General features: G+C 39.1%; 1 protein-coding gene across 1 annotated transcript in view; it reads right to left on the bottom strand.

The window, feature by feature from the left end:
• CCDC112 (coiled-coil domain containing 112) overlaps positions 1-17,845 on the bottom strand; it is a 29,520-nt gene extending 11,675 nt beyond the window's left edge. The window contains exon 1 of the mRNA XM_059492472.1: positions 17,808-17,845. The gene's annotated coding sequence lies outside the window, so the exon portion shown is untranslated. The remainder of the gene's footprint in view (positions 1-17,807) is intronic.
• Positions 17,846-17,921: the final 76 nt, after the last annotated feature.

Below are 17,921 nucleotides of genomic sequence, written 5' to 3'. Positions count from 1 at the left end.
CAGCCTGGACGTAGATGGGGTTTTGGCTCTGCAGCTGCAGACCAGTGTCTGTGTCTCCCAGTGCCTTCTCCTGCCAGTGCCTAACTTGCCCCAGAAGTCAAGGAGCTGCAACTTGACAATGGCATCATAGAAATTAATTTTCTGTACCCTAAATGAATGCCTATTCTACTCACCCCAACTCATTTTAGCATAAAGCTGTGCTTTAGGTAGAAGGGAATTTGGTTGGTGGCATGATGGCAAGGAAAGGTAGCTTGATTTTCATGTTTAGTACCCCCTAGATGTTCCAAAGAAACTAAAAGCACTAGATATGAAAAGAGGCCTGGAGTAAGTAACTTAGTTTTAGTATGTGTTTGTAGGAGTGTTGGAACGCAAGCCTCTCTGAGTTCCTCAGAGAGGGAGGTGAATGCAGGGGTGGAATTAAAGCCTTTAGAGAAACTAAGATATATTAAGCCACATAGATATAAAGTAGAAGTGTAGGTTTAAGTTTTAAGTAAATAGAAGCGTAAGTTGTAATTTTAATTAAGTTTAAGGTTTAGGTTTTAAGTAAGTAGAAATACATTTTAAATGCCTTAAGAAATTGTATCAACTAGCAAAGGCCCTTAGGCCTTGTTGAAAGTCCAGCAACTTAGTTCTAGACATAAAAATAACACAGCAGTATCTTGCCACTAGAACAGATAGAATTATGTAAAATAGAGAAAACTTCATGCATAAATAGATAGAACTATTCACATAAAAAGATAAATTTATTCACGTAAATTATAAGTAAGAAAACAGACAGTACATTTGCGTAAATAGATAATATTATATACATCATTTTTCAGATAAGAACTGACACTACTTTCATACTACTTTCACACATTAGAATGAAGTTCAGATTGGTTTAGAAAGAATGTTTTAGAATTGTGTTTTTAGCTGATTGGATGTTTTATAAATGAAAAGACCCATAGTGAGATACAATCATCATCATCATGGGCAACATAATCTTCAGCATCAGCTTCACCATCATCATCAATCATCACAGCATCAACACATCAGCAGCCACAAGAAGAAGAAGATGGCAGAAGAAGAAAGAAGAAAAGTTGTGGTCCCTGCTGCTGGTGCTCTCTGGAACATCAGACTCCACTACTGCCGCTGGGACATTGGACTCTGTGCCTGAGAACAACTGTTGCTGCTGCTGCTGTTCCTGCACAGAACCTGGGACTGTACATCAGAAAGCAGCCTTGCAGCTGCTGCTCCAGCTTGGGACTCTGTACTAGAAAGGTTTTAACACAGACTCTAACACCTTGAACTCTTTGCCTTTGAGACTGATGTATTCATGCAATAAACAACCTTATAACAGCCAACAAATGCTTGTGTCTCTTTGGAGACCCTAGACCCAGTAACAACCTTGACACAGAAGAATATAGGTGGTAGGAATAATAAAAATAAAATAAAAAAGCTGTATTCTAAGTGTCCACTGAGATATCCACTCTGCTCCCCTCCCCTCTCCTCCCTTCCCCTCCCTGTTCCCTGTTAGAACCCTCATTGAAATCTAGATTTCACATTAAAACTAAAATGGAAACCAAACGGGAAAAGAAAAATCCCTGGAAAAATCTAAGGGTCCCAAATGAACATAATAGTTTCCTTCCCTTTCTCCTGATTTATAACTATATAAAAGACAACTGAATAATTATTAATCCTATTCATTCCTTTTTCCCCTCCAATTCTTCCCTTCTTTGTTTTTTTCAGTTTTTGAGAATTTTTACTATATTTTCACATGATTTCTGACTCTCACCTCTTTTGTAATTATCTCATTTATCTCCCTTTTCTGTTCTAAAAGCAGGAGGAAAATGTTTCCCACAACTGTACTTGAAATAAACAAAAAGAGATAACAAGCATGCCAGTAAACAAACAATTCCTAATGTGTTTTAAGTCTCAAAGGTTTTCTTGAAAATCATTCTGGATGTGATGAAGGTGTTAGTTCTAAGTTCAAGTCTCTGTGTTCCAAAATACTGCTCTTCTTAGATCTTGGCAAGCAGAGGACAGAAAAGTGCTCTGGCAAAATTACAGAAGGTTTTAGTCTTGGCCAAACCTCAACACAGCAAAAAGTTGGATGCTGTCCCTGGTACACATTTGTACATTCAATCAACAACCTTAGCAGCTGCTTGTGTTGGGAACTGGCAGACTGTATAGGTCACACCACTACATCAGTCATGCTGGGGCTTTAAGACCTTACTCAGCAGCTGTCTCTGCCACTTTTTCATCATGAGTTTTTAATTTATCAGCTCCTATACTGCTTTCCTGTAACTGGTTATTAATGCAATCAAGTGTGATTGACTTTCTTATGGCCTTTTGTTGCCCTGTTCTGAAGCATCTGCAAAAAGCTGGCTGCCTACTTTGGGCTGTTGGGAGCTTTTTTTCCTCCTGTCACCTGAAGGCCAAGATTTGACTAACTCAAGTCACACTGAGCAGCACTCTGAAGACGTCAAATATGTCAGAGACAAATAAATGAGAATGCATTACCAATGTAATGGCAGGTTCTCCAGGGAAGTGTGTGCTGCAGAAAAGAGAGTTTCTAATGGGTACATTAAAACCCTTAAGTTTTATGGTTGCTTTTTTTTCCCTCAGTTCTGGTTCCTACCAGATACTGAGAAATAGATACTATTGCTATAGTATCTATGAGAATTAAGTGATTAAATTAGTGGTCAGAATTAGAAGGTGCAATTTAGAATGTAGTACTCCTATATTTTTCTCTTTGTAGTTACTCTAAGTCCTTTTGCTTAAGCAGCTGAAAGAGCATGTGTGTGACTTGGGACTGTATCTGCACAACCTGCCCAGCAACACACATATGTCAATCACAGTCACAATTTTCACCTCCATTATTCTAGATATATGGCTGAAAGGTGCAAGACACACTCACTGCTATTTAACATGTCTTTGTAGTTTAAAACAGGAACACATAAAGTCCACTTACAGCAAAACCCCCCTAATATTGTCCAAATTCAGATTAAAAAATAAACTTGAATTAGGGGTAGCATTTACTGCTTTCATGGCCACCATAAGGCTACTCCAGTTTCACAGATTATTCCAGATTTCAGTAGCACAGAGTTAAACATAGTGGCTTTAACCGATTTATTCTCGCAATGAAAACCAGCAGTTTGCTAGAAGGTTTTATTCACAATCACTGAGTTTTCTTTGACCAACACCCATTTATCAAAGAGTGACCTTCCAGACCATATTAAATATTGCCTCTAATTTTTGCCTCAGAACAATTTGGAATATGTGACACTACATGTGCAAGAATATACCAGTTTGTGCCAATATTAAGTAAGTGTTTGTGCACAAGACATGATAAAGACATTTTGTGGGTGTTAGATAGGATCTTGGTACTATTTTACAGGAAGGGATTTAGTGAAGATTCTCAACATATTGTCTGTCCCATTGATCTTTCATGGTCTCTCTCTACATTCTCAAAGTCGTGATTCTGAGGAAAGTACTCCTGATTTCTGTCCCGATAACCTCCCAGTGAAGTCATTAGGAATGTTGCTGTATGAAAAGTTGACACAAATGGTGCTTGATGCTTTTGATAAGGTTTTGGATAGGTTTTTCCACCTCAAATACTACAGAAGCAGCATTGACAAGCAGTGAGAAGGGAAACAGCTCAGGAGCCTTTAAAGGCCTTCATTTAAGCTCTTGTCCTAATTTGTAATTTTCCTTGATTTTAAAATAGTACTTAGAGCAAGAAAACATCTAGTAGAAAATTTAAAAGTGGAAACAGGTAGGCAACAGGGTCGGAAGAGATAGCACCTGTTACCAATGCAGGAACTGATCTGGTGGTCTGCTGCCATTGCCACAAAACCGTGCCTGTAGCAATACCTTTCAGCACCTCATGATGCCAGTCCTATGGCTCCCAGCATAGCCCCCGGAAACTGACACTGTAATAAGAACCTGAAACATACTCTGTGTCAATGAATTTGCAGGTGTGTTTGAAGACAATGATCTCTCCTTCCATATTTAGCCAAGAAGCACAAAGTGACATAGACCCTTTTTTTTTTCTGTGTTGCTACTCCTGCATAGCTACCTTAGAAGGATCTGCATAGCCATTATTGATTCCTATCTGCAGTAGACACAAATTAGAAAATAGTTGAAATTATCAAGAAAGTGAAAATAGATCAAAGGAACATTATTTTTAATCATCTGTTGGAAACCTTCAGTGTCGGGTAAGGATTGTGGTAACAGGTATTGAAAATTATTTAATTAGTGAGAAACTCACACAGCCAAACAGAGGTCAGTAACTGTGTTTTTGCAATTTTTATTCTTTCCTATTTATGTTTTTTGCTTTTCTTGAGATACCAGATTTTATCTCTTTTAAAGCAGAAAATGAAGGCAGAGCTCTTTTGATTAGTTCCTGCCTGTTGGTAGAACTGCAAATTGTCAAGCTGTTTTCAAGGAAAATGAAAGAGCTATCAGAATATATAAAACACAGTCGCTTGCATCTAAGTGAAGAAAATCTTTTCATGCATAATGAGATATCAAAAATGCGAAGTGCTGGAGACGGCTGGAATGCAATAGCTCCCAGTAGAGGCACGGTGATGCAGTGAGTCTAGAATACATGATTTAGGAGAAAAAACCCATGCAATCACATGTAGAGTGTTTGTATAGTATGCTATTCTTGCTAACATGGATTGTCAGCCTGCATATCATGGTGGCCTTTAGTTAGATAATCCAGTCAGAATCAGAAATATATTTGATTGGAAAAAAACAGTCTTGTGGGGCACAGAAGAGAAAGTGAGGGACACATGCTTGATTTCTTCTCAAACAAGATCTTGCACCAGGGTAAGTCACACTTCAGGCACTGATAAGGAAATGCTGTAACTCATACAATGAGATTTTTTCCCTTAATGAAGTCTTTAAGAAAGAGTATTTCTGATGATTAAATGTCTGAGAGAAAATCGCCTGCATGAGAAAGGTGAGAGGCTTGAATATATGTTATAGAACTTCCTGGCAGATTGGGACAAAAATATGTAGTGCAATATGTTTTCTATTAACAGACTGTTAATAGGAGAATTTGCAAGGATAATTCATCAGCAGATAGCCTGGGATAATTAGATGATGTTAGCTGCGCATGACCTAAAATCTAAAGATCATGGTGAGATTACAAGTGGTTTTAATTCTGGTAAGAGTAGTATGCTCACAAAGCCAGCTGCCAAACTGGTGTTTTTAGGTGTAGGCTGTTCTGTAGTATTGCTAACACTTACATCCACAGGTTTTCACTTCTTCCTGTATTCAATGGGCTGTAATCACAGGCTCAATCTACTTCCCACATAAATCTTCATAGGATACTTCTGAGCTAAAGCAGCACAAAACATTGTTTTAAGCTACTGTTGCCACTGCCACTGCGCTCCTTGCCTTCTGTCTGAGTCATCACTTCAGTACCCATGGGATGGGGAGTCAGAAATGAGCAGCTGGATGCCAGGACTTTTCTCTTGTCAGAAGGTACACTTCTGTAAATCGATAAATACACACTGTCAGTGCTACATAAATGAAAAAAAAAAAAATACCAGCTATTTACTCAAGGCAAAGAAAATACAGATGCATGCCCTTTACAGATATTTAGCTGAAGCTGTGTTGCGAGAGGTATTAAATGCCTGAGCATACAATAGTCCATCTGGAAGCATATTCTAGATTGGTACATGATAATGCCGGATAACGTCCCTCAAGTTCAACATTCTGCTTAGAAACTTTCCCTGAGCAATTCCCTGACCATTAAGCGAAATGTTATATGCTCTGACAGAACTTCTTAGGCAATTTTCTCCATTTCCAAGCAAAGTTCATTTTTCTTTTTTTTTTCCCCTGTGTCATTTTATTTATTGGAGAACTCCAGTAGGACTGATACACTGTCTCACCCTCTGACATCTGTCAAGAGCTATTTCCAGTAAACTTTCTTTTAGGGAGAGAAAATCTGGATCCTGGCCATTCCTGCTAGTCAGATTACAAAATCAGAGCCTGCCACTCTGCTGAGAACTTTTAGTATCCCAATTGTATCCTGCAGCGCTGAGGATAATAAAAGTTTATGACAAAATACTGTGAGTTATCTGACCCTAGTGAGCCTAAGAGTAATTGTCTTTTTTTTTTTTCTGCCTCTATTGACATTTTCAGGTTTTTGTTTGCAAACTGGTGGGGGTTTGTCACAGCAATGCATAGAACACTCAAATGAGTGCCATTTGCTAGGACTCAGGGACATAAGACAAGGCACACTCCTGCACTGACAATGCTGATGTAATGTGATTTGAAGATTTCCTGCACTTGAAGAACTGTCCTGCAGTGAGATACATGGATTTAGCATGATCTTTGTGTCAGAGGCCTCTGTTAACACATCAGCCCATACACACTAGCATTTCACTACCTCTTCAAAACAAAGCAGCCCTTCTAACACTCGGCTTTTGTGCCCTTGCCACTAGATGCTGCTATGCATTAAAGGTCACTTTGTGTTGTTTCCCAAAGCCAGATGAATGGCCCAGAAGGATTTTCCCAGTGCACCCATGTCCCAGGTGGCTATGAGCTGATGCCTATTCCATTCCCCAGCTGAGGGAACCCCACAGCCAGGGGTCAAAGCTTGTTCCAAAATAACGGGCCACGTACCTGGAAATGTCCGACTTTGATGGGGATCTGGTACAATGAGTTCCCTCCATGGGGAACATGATTTACCTGCAGATCAGCATCTGTAGTTCTGCCTTCCATCCTGCCCTCAGTCTCCCTCTGGATGCAATCAGTGTGGTGTGTGTCTGACTGCCAGATTATGTTTCACTTCACAACTGCTCTGATTGTGTTTGCACTTACACAGGTTCCTGCAGGGGCGAAGGGACAGGCACAGTCCACAGCCATGAAGTCAAAAGGGAATGCTGGGCCTTTCAAATATGACACAATAGTATGTGTCATAGCTTACTCAGGAATATGCAAATGAGAAGTAACCAAAATGTATTGTAACCCTTTCATTTCATGCAACTTTTACATAGCTTAGCTTTTATCTGATGAGATTACACTTGGATGGATGAAGAGGCAGATGCTGACAGAGCCCTCTCTAGCACTGCTGCTGGACCATCTGCAGGAAATAAGAGTGGCTTGGCTGTGGAGACACCCATTCAGACTAAGCCCTTGCCTGCCAGCTCTGTCCTGTCTCCTGTAGTGTCTGCTGGTGGTCTCAGATTCCAAGGTACTGAGGAATATGTAACACAATCCCCATGCCAATACTAATTGATAGCCTCAGGACACATTTGTGTGGGGACCTGCTGATATGTATATGTGGTCTGGTTTTACATACTTCCAAAAATGACCTTAACTACCATTCCTTGTCTAACAGCTCTATCTTATCTCTCTTAAAATATGTCTTCAAAATGTTTACTTATTTTGCTATGTCTGGTTTCCCAGACAGTTGAAATTCTCTTTGTAAAGGTCACAGAAGAGCAAGGAAATTAAAAGAAAGATCACTACTAGGAGCACAATCAGCAATTAAAGAAAAAAAACAATGGCAAGGGAATTTACAGGTGCTTGTGCAGCTCACCTGCAGCTCCTGAAACTTAATGCACAGGAATTAGTATTAACCCAAAACATAAGAATCAGATTTTTCCAGATGCCTTTCATTTATAATAGTAAAGCTTTGAACATTTCAATCATAGTGTGCTTTTCAGTGGGTTAGGCCATGTCTCTCCACAGGCCCTTTTCCTCAGTTAGGCCCCATCTGACCAAAAAAATGCAGCATTAAACACTGTATCTAGAAGAAAATTCAATACAAAATTGTACAGAATGACTAAACCCCAGACCTGTGCTTGAGTTGTCTAAGCATTTCTTCTGATGTGTGGAAAGCTTTCTGTGGGGAGCACCTGAAATGGCAGCTGCTGTTGGAGTTCACCAAAAAGTATAAACAGTAAATGCCATTTTCTCTTCAGTCCTGAGGACCTTTCCATTCCATGTTTGCCATCTGCTGGGTGTTGACTGGGGGGCATGAAAAGTGCCTGTGCAGCTCCACCATGCTGTCCTGGCTTGGGGCAGCCCTGCACACAGCCACACAGCTGCTGAGGTGACACGACTGCTGAGTGCCTGAGATGGTCAGGTCACCCTGCATGTTCAGATATATTTTCTGTACTAGACTGCAAAAAAAAAAAAAAAAAAACAAAACAACAACAAAAAAAAAAAAAAAAAAAACCACAAAAAACCACACACAAACAAAACAAAAAAAAAAAAAAACCCAAACATAAAAACCAACCAAACAAAAACCCCACCCAAAACAAAACGAAAAAACAAACACACAAAACAAACAAAAAGCCACAAAAAACCCACCAAAAAAACAAAAAAAAAAAAACCAAAAAAAAAAAAAAAAACCAAAAAAACCCCAAAAAACCCAGAGTGTTATACTGTCCTTTTTGTCGAGTATTTATCTGGAGTTTCAGAATGCACTTTTCCCCATAGTATCTGTGCAGGTACCTAGATGGTGGCAGTAACCTCTGTCTCTACAAACCCCTCTCTGCATTATACTCAATTACATTTCAGTGTGTTACATTATTTTACAAAACTGGCCTACTGCCTAAAGTAAGACATAACTAAATTGAAATACCTTTCATTACAGTGATTAAGGACTATTAGGAAGTAAAATCTTGAACTTTACTTGAAAGTACAAAGTGTTCACTACTTCCTTGTGGAATAGAGACAATGACCACTGAGTCTCAGACGTGCTGTACTATGCTTACAGTATATGAGGATCAAATTTATTTTTCTTAAACAATTAATACCTTATCCCTGCAGAAATACCATTTCTAAGTCAGTTTGGACATATGGTCATGCACAAGTCCTTTCAAAATCTAGGGTTAAATCATAACTGTCTTTTCTACAGAAACCAGTACTGTGGGAGAGTGACCCACCTTAGGCTTTTTTGCTCCAAAGCCAAATGGACTAAATCAGATGTTCCCCTGATTATAAAAACTAATAATAGTAAATTGATACATTTCATGCATTTGCATTAGTAATCCCAGTAGATATAATTAAAAAGCTGGTTTAAAGCACTTATCATTTTCCTTTGAAGTTGCTGAGCAAAAGCCAGCTGTCTAAAAGCCAGAGATGGGTCAGTATTACAAATTTAATGCATTGCTTGCAGAACTGCTGCAGAAAGCTGTGTACTCTGAAAGTATTAATGACAGAGCCAGAAACCAGGCAGTAAACATTTTTGGTGCTTATTGAATTAAGGCATTGAACTGCTGTTATCTTCGTAATTTCCTATATTGTTAGCAGAGCAGTGGTTAGGGGTGTTTATATTTTGAATACAATGCAATCCAAAAAAAAGATTATTATAAAATTTTAACTAAAAAAAAGTCTTAATTGTCTCTTGGGAAACAAAAATAAGTTGATACAGGAAAATATATAATGGATACAGAAATTAATCAGATAATATATTTAATTATTCCTACAAAATGAATGCTCACCTTTTGAAAGTTTTATGCATAATCCAGAAATGTACAGGCCTCTGACTCGTGATGACAATAGTAAAAGTTTTATTTCTAAATCGCTGTAAAATTCTGTGGACAAGTAAGAATGTAACACCTGGACTATTACAATGTGAATCAGAAAGAGAAACATTAAAACGGCTATCCCAGCTGTTTCTTTAGTCCTAGGGACATTTTTATTTTTCTGGCATGCCATCAGTATATTAAAGGTGTTCAAGAAATTTATCTTGCAGAAAAGTGTTAGCACCCTTTAACAACACCTAGATAAAATCAATGTGTTGCTATAACGTCTGCTCTGAAGTGCATCAAATACACAATGCTTGAGCAGGAGCTCAAATTATCCAAATAAATATATAGACCTCTGCTTTCTATCTTGTTTTTTACTCTTGCAGTTTGAAGGTACACTAATATAAATTTAAACATACACTAAAATGTTGGATTCATTGCATAAGTCAACACCAGAAGTTATTGTCCCAATGCGCATTAGGGTCACAAGAGGCACTTCACAGGAGAAGACAAGACCTGCCTTCTGCTCTGGTGTGTGGCAAATTCCTCAGAGGTGGTGGATGAGCCTCTGAAGAGCAGCCTGGGAGGGCAACGAGAAGGGCAAATGCTGCTGGTGAGCCACAGCCCCAGCTGACAGGGGAATAACCCCCTGCGGCAGGGTGCCCGCCATCACCTGGAAGCTAACACTGGGACAAATCCAAACACTGCCTCCAGAGGGTGCTGAAGGGCTGAAGTGTTGCATTTCTGTTGGAAATCTGCTCTTGGGATGGTGACCACCTGGACACACATGGCTGTCCCAAAATAGCTTCCAAAGCTGATGTACAGACTGCACACCTCCCAAATGCACATGTTTGCCAGGGGCCCCCTGTCAGGCATCTGACAGATATTTGCAGAAAAGGACTCCATTGTTTTTCTCTGCATCATATAGCTCTTGCTATGGATGATATCTTCTAAATTTAGCTTTTTGATTTCTTTAACAGCAAAAGATTTAGCTTTTCTCTTACCTGTTTTTTTGTATTTTGCTTTGCCAGCAGAGGCCAAGCCTATTAGATGTTATGTTAATGCTCCTAAGTAAAATATATATTTCCTATAGCAAATAAAAAGGATCGCTTATTTAACATGGATAATTTTTATTTCTTTTGATTGAGTGCAGTTCACAGCAGACATAAAATAATTTAATTCAGCTCAGTCTTTCTGCTGGCTTAGGAAGCTGCAGATGTGCCAAGTATCTTCCTCCAGCTTGACTGAGCAATATCAGGGTTTTAATTTTTGGGTATATATTAATCTTCCCTTGTCTACCATGATTTTCTGCATGTAGCGGGCTAACTCTGATTTAATCAGGACCTTTTTTGGCTGGTGTTCTCCTGTTGACTTTTAAACAGTTGATCTAGTAGATCCAGCTAGAAACTGTGCAATAAAGGGCCGTTCAACCTGCAGCAGTACATCTGCAGCGGAACGTGCTACAGAAAAGCACAGATCTGCCAGGAATTCTATGTGAAGACCCAGATGCTGAAGCCTGAAGTGTTACACTAATTTTACTTTCTTTCTCACTAGTTAGAGCTAGTTCAATGTTCTGGGGAATGAATAGACAGCTGCCACAAAGAGAGTTGGTGATTGTAAAGGCAGATGCCATGTCAATGAGACAAAACAAGCTATTTAAATGGTGCTTCAAATATTGTGACATGAGAGGATATACAGGAAGGCCTGATCCAACACCTTCTGGACTCAGGGATGGTCCTTTACTGAAAGAGAGCCTTGGGCCAAGTAATAGCTAGGAAATGTTTGAAAACACTACTTTGACAAACAATGATAGTAATGTAATCCCTTCTTTCTCACAGGAGGCTTTCCTTTATACAACTGTGACTCCACTACTCACTAAATATACCTGTGGTTCTGCATATTCTGTGCAAATAAATTCATGGGGCCTTACTGCAAATATGTGTACGAACTTTAGACCTGTCCACAAAAAGAATAAGCTTGAGCAAAAGCTAGGGTTTGTAAAGCCACTTGAAATGAAAGATATTGCAAATGCAAATTAGTATTATTATGGTGATTTCTTTCCTCCTCTTGCGTGATACCTTTCATCCTAGAAAATTTCACTTCTTCATAAAAAGTGTGTACATATCCCATTTACTAGAATAGAAGAAGACAACATGAATATAAATTAAGTTTACCTTCAGATACCTGGACCTAAATGCAAAGTAGCATGCAGTTTTGTCCTGTTTTATTGGGAGGACACTTTAAAATGAACCTGAAACAAAAACACCTGCCAATAAATCTGCAATTTCTAGGAGCATAACCATATTAGAACTTTAGTCTTGCAACATTTCTGAATGTTGACACTTCTTTAGAAGGGCATTTTCATGACATAGCTTTGAAATGACACACAGGCAAACCAAGAGTGCTACAGACAAAACTTCACCTGTTAAAGCTGCCTTTGAGGCTCCAGACTGTGCAGGAATGTCTCTTTGATGATAAAGGATCATCATCTTACTACTTAAAATAGAATATATATATGTTGTGTTTCCAATTATTTAATACCATACCATTTCCATACCTTTAATACCATGTAAGTACTGTGAAATTACTGCCTGCCACGGAAAAGGTCACAGAGGTAGAAAGAAGCCATCAGTTCTGAAATGCCCTGAGTCAGCAGTTTCTAATGAGTCTTCAGTTTCTGATGTTTCTGAAATTGCAGAAGGTGCGGGCTGGCTGTTTGCTGTGCCCAGAGGTTGTGGCTGCATGGATGGCAGAGGGCTGGCAGTGCACACTTTGCCTCCTAGAGCCCATGGATCATGCCCATGACAGCAAGTTGGCAGGTACTGCCCTGAAATTTTTCCTATACCTGTTCATAACAGGCTTTCAGCACCACTGGTAATGTTTTGCAGGCCTACCCATGTATTTTTACTCATTGCTAGATATATTTATTTTGCACATGAAGAGGGAAGAACTAAAAACTAATTTTCCAAGAAGGAAACCTGCTCGGCCAATGGGGAAACCATGGACATTTGCCACAAGAGAAAATCCAAAGCACATATTTAGTTTTTGTGTGTTTTCTTACATCTCGCTCCAGAAGAGGGCTTTTACTAAAACAGCGTAGAAATTGCTGAGTGTCCTTGGGCCAGATTGAAAGGCTGGTGTTCTCATCTGGTAAAAGTAGCAGTCTCACAGAAAGGGTCTTGCAGTAGCTTGGGCACTACAGAGCTGTAGAATTTGACAATAAAATACACAATAAGGAAATGTTTGATTGCTGAGGTGAATGTATAGTCTAGTAGGCCTAGAAGGTTAATTATCAGTAGGAGTGTTATTAGTGATGTTAGGATTAAAAATCATTTGTGTCGTCCCTTGTTTAGTGGGATCATTACTGTTTGGTAATTAAGAGGAAGAATTGTAGTTAGAGGGCGGAAGGGTGTTGTCATGGGTGTTGTGGGAAGTAGTAGGGCAGGAAATAATACTGAAAGAAGGATTAGAGAAATTCCTAAGAGGGGCAGGCTTGTGAATTTTTCAAAGTTCATGGTCAGGTTCAAGGGAGTTTTTGTGGTTGAGATGGCTTTGTTACAGGGGGAAATGTTTGGGGTGAATAATGGGAGTTTGGATTGAATGATTAATGAAAAGGTCAGTCATGGTGTTAACAGAATGAACCGAGCAGCTGGGAAAGCCCACATGGAGTGAATATGTGTGTGCAAATATGTGTTAAGCATTCAGTCAGTGTCAGTCCCTCTTTCATGGGGATCCAGTTTTGTATTGATTTTTTCCACGATCTCCTAATTTTGTGGCATTACTATCAATATGTGGTATTATTGTTAATGCTACATGATAGCATTATTAGGACTGTATTATTATTACTGAGTAATACTCCAACATGTGATATTTTCTAATCTAAACACACCTATTTTCTAATAGGCGCATTTATAGTCCAAGACAGGAATATATGCAGCTAATCAATTTGCTTCCTACAGACCTGCTACTCTAAGCTTCTTCCTCTGAAGCCAAAATGGGGGGGAACATATCTTCCAAATGACAATGCTCTTAACTTGATTCCTGATTTTGTTTACATCACATATGCATTCCTTTTTTATGCATATAAAAGGCAGGACAGAAGAAAGTCCTGTAATTTGTCAGGTGAGAGAATGAAATACCATTAGGCTACAAAGCCCAGCTTTGCAGAAAATGAACTTTGCATCACTACAAAAACATCAGGTTTAACATCAGTCAAAATGTTCATCCACAAGCAACATTGCTCAATTTACCTTTCTTTGATCATATCCCATAATTTCCCAAACTTATCTAGTGAGTGAAACAAGTAATTAACAGAAGGTGTTGCCCAAGCAGAAAATGAGCTGCAGTCAAACAAACTGCAGTCAGTTATCAGGAAACATGTGTAAGTTACTAGATATCAGCTTAAAGCAAAAAAAAATTATCTACATTGTATTTCTTGTGTGGTGACTTTACAGAGTCCATATCAAACTCAATTTAAGAGATATGGTGTTTTATAAACTCACAAAACATTGCAAACATAGACATGAATAAAGAAAAATAAACTGCAGAGACAATACTGCAGTGACTAAGGACTCTAGATTATGTGTTTTCTATACTTCAAGAAAAAAATGGTTGTTGGAGAGAAAGTCAGCAGTGTGGATGGAATAGGCCTACACTGGGTTTTTTGAGCAGTCAAAAGTTACAATTTAATTTCATTTTGAACCCTCAAGAGAGCTATTTTGCTGAATTTGGTGCCATTTGATTTAAGTGGCTATGATTAACTCTTCAGCTATTTCCTCATTCATACATGTCAGCACGTGGCTGGGTGACCCAGTGTAATGCAATATGTAACTTTAATTTTTTTTTTCAGTTTACCTCACTTGTGAGTGTTTACTCATTGTATTTTATCCTGAGGTGTTTAAAAGTCATCAGAAGAGGGGTTGAAAAGCACCTGGATTTCTGTGGGGTTGGAGTCATGTCCAGCCAGTCCCTTACAGAGCTCAGACAAGACCCACAGCTCCTTTCATGCCACTGACATTGGCCTTAGGACTTAAGGCAGTCACCATTCTGACTTCTCAAAGGTCATGAGAGTCCTGGGTTTTCTGTGCTCTCCCAAAAAAGTCTTAAGGTTTCCTATCCAGGATACATGTTGGCAAACGTAGGGATCAAAATTATGGTGAAACAATTTTGCTTTCTGCTCATTTTGGGGTAGGTCTCACCCTATCCACAGTGTAGATCTGACAATCTCTGTCCATTATGGATGGTAGCAGGGCTACCTGGGGACTATTTCAGCAGCTTGAAGGCTCCTGGGAAGGAGTATCTCTGCAGGGAGCAAGAATGATGAGGCAAAGGCAGTGATGAGCTCTCTCCTGGAAGTGCACACATTGCTCTGTAGGTGACACTGATGAGCCAGGGTGGAGCAGCCACCTGCAGAGTGGTGCCCTACTTGTATTTACATTTTTCATTCCAGATTTCTGATTGGGCATGAATCACTTTTCAGTGGTTTGGCCTACTGAAAGAAATCAAAGGTCCTCATTTTTTCCAGGGCAGGATGCCTTTTAACATTAGCACTACTCTTGCAGATTCCTGTTTGGTTTATACAACAAGCTGCTCTCTTAAATGTACCACGGACAGAAAGTTTAGAAATCCAAGAAGTTCCTTGCAAAAAAATCCTCCTTCCTTGTTCCTTAGTGTATACTCAAGAAAAAATGGGACACAGTCTTGGGAAGAGAACCAATGTTACAGCCACCTGCCTTCTTTGGTGAAGAAAGTTGCTCCATTCTCAGCAGTGCAGGCTAGTGCAGTTTGCCCCCCACAAACCCTCTCTGAAGCAATCAATTTCACTCTAGCATCAGTCCTGTGAATGTGAACAAGTTATCATAGTAGCATAGAATGGTTTGGGTTGGAAGAGACCTTAAAGATCATTTTCTTCAACCCAGTCATGATGGGCAGGGATATTTTCTACTAGACCAGGCTGCTCCATGCTCCATCCAACCCGTCCTTGAACAATTCCAGGCATGAGGTACTCACAGCTTTCCTGGGCACCCTGGTCCAGTGCCTCACCTCTCTACAATGTGCATCTGTTAGCTCATATAGGCAGCATGAAATCCACACTCTTTACCTGTACAACTCCTACATCTTAGAGCTACAATTATGCTAATTAGATATTATGCAGATGAGATTTTCAGATAAAACAAGGCCAACAATATAACCTGATACATCTATCCTAATACTTTTAATTGAACTGCTTGCAATGTGTATTTTTAAGAAAATAAGTTGTAACAAAGAGCTTTAGTAGAAAGTAATCCACTTTCCCTTCTCCTTTTTAGTGGACTGGGGGGAGGCATTTTCCATCTGAATTTGACCATTGTTTAAATTAATCGGATAGGTTTTGTCCCTTTTCTGGATTAACAATTATTTGCCTCTCTATCATTTCATTTAAGACCAGGTTTGTGCAAATGGAAACTGGTGACTCAGAAGGATTGTTCTGGGACTTTCTCTTTAGACTCTGCAGAAAACATCACGATGGCTTTTCCAGAGAGTTCGTTGAAAAAACAGAGTGTACTAACTCAATGTCCAGTTCGGTGTTGCTGGGCTGTATTGCTCTGTGTGCCTATGTATCTTTCTGCCTGCCTCTGAACCAAGCTTATTTATGTAAGGCTACTTGTGCAAATGAAAATGCTGTTGTTCCAAACAACACAGCAGTCAAACAGTGTATTGAGTTTCTAGCTGGCATAAACCCAAGGCCTTGGTGCTTTGTACAAAGAGTCCCCAGCTTGTGAGAGCACAATATGATGGAAACAAGAGACAGAGTCTGTCATCAAAAATATGGATCATTTGCATAATTTTGGAGTCTCAACTACAAGAAATGCCCAAAAAGGTGCATTTGTTGTATATCTATCCTTGTATTAAAATTTTCTGCTGTCAATACTCTAAATAATTAACATTTGAAAAGAAAGGTCTAAAGGACTAACACAGAAATAATAAACAGAGACAAGCAGAGCCCTGAAGTGTTGTGAGGTAACAGAGTGGAAAACATACGCAGTGAAACATCTACAATGCTCAAAACCACCATGTGTTGCTTTGCCAAGAACTCTAGCTGTGTCACATAACTGTGCTGAGTGTTAGTCATGAAGCAGGCCACCCTCCTGGGAGGGAATTGGAGTTAATGATCCTGCCTTTAAAGAGGCTTCATAATGCAGGAACCCTCTCCAACCACAAGTCTGCGGTCTTCTTTTGCAGCAGGGGCCATCATCCTTTTTAAGAGTACTGCTGTGGTATATTCAGTAAAAATAAACTTTACAAGACTAGTTAAGAAGTGATTTCTAATGCAATTCTAGAATAGTACCACTCCACAAGCCTTGGTTTATTAATATCCCTTGATGCCTTTTGTAAACAAAAGACCTGCCCTAGTGGGTTGTAGTCCTTCCAGCTCACTTTCCTACATAATGGGCAAGGACACGCCTGGGAATCCAGGTAGGAAGTTTTGCCAGTGCCTGCCACTACACTGACTTGGTTCAGGCTGATTCTTTTTCTCTTTTTCTGATTTTGATTTCTTTTTCTCTTTTTCTCATATTAGGCAGATGTTGCCTTTGCAAAGAGGCTCCAAATCTGTCAGATTGCTCTGCAAGGAATGTTGGTTCTCAGCACCATTCTGAAAATGGAAGGAAGAGGCAAGTTGTTCATAAAAGGGTAAAGGACTAAGCAGTGAATGCCACTATGCCACTGTATGTTTAGCTACGATACAGCTTCCTATTGGACACTGTGTTTTGTTTAAAATAGCTCCAAAAAAGTCAAAGAATGGAGAAGTTCCAGGAAAAAAAAAAAAAAAAAAAGGTGAGATTTGTGAAGACAGAGGACAGCTTTCCTATATAAAAAATTGAGCAATTTAGCACACTTCAGAATGGAAAGGGGCAGAACTCAACTATACTCACTAGAAAAAAAGAAAAAAACTTAGAAAACCCCCAACTTTATTCACTGTAGGATATATATTGAGTGATTTGAAGGAGGTGGCTGTTTTTCATGGGCTCTTCCAAGACACTACCTCAACAACACTGACTGAAATAAACATAGGAGGTTCCAGACAAGCCCAAGAGGTAGGTCTTCACTAAAACCAGTTAACTTGAATCACTCATTGCTCCAAGACATTGTAAATGATAAAAAGGGTTTTTTAATGAAAATTATAAAAATTTGGATTTTCACAATAAAACATTGATAGGTCCGTCTGCTTTTACTAAGAAAACAAAACAAAACAAAAACCCAAAACAAAACAAAAAAATCCCAAACCAAAACAAAAAATCCCAAAACAAATAGAAAAACTCCACATCACCTTAAATTAGAATAACTTACCAAGTTTTTCTAGTTCTTCCTTGCCCTTTTATCCAGATTAAAGGACTCTCATTGAAAGTGTTTTGGTCATATTTTATAAGGCTATTTAAACCAGCTTTTCTGTTAGTAATATCA

This window comes from Ammospiza nelsoni, chromosome Z (assembly GCF_027579445.1).
Source record: "Ammospiza nelsoni isolate bAmmNel1 chromosome Z, bAmmNel1.pri, whole genome shotgun sequence".
NCBI lineage: Eukaryota > Metazoa > Chordata > Aves > Passeriformes > Passerellidae > Ammospiza > Ammospiza nelsoni.
This window is presented reverse-complemented; position numbering and strand designations above follow the sequence as displayed.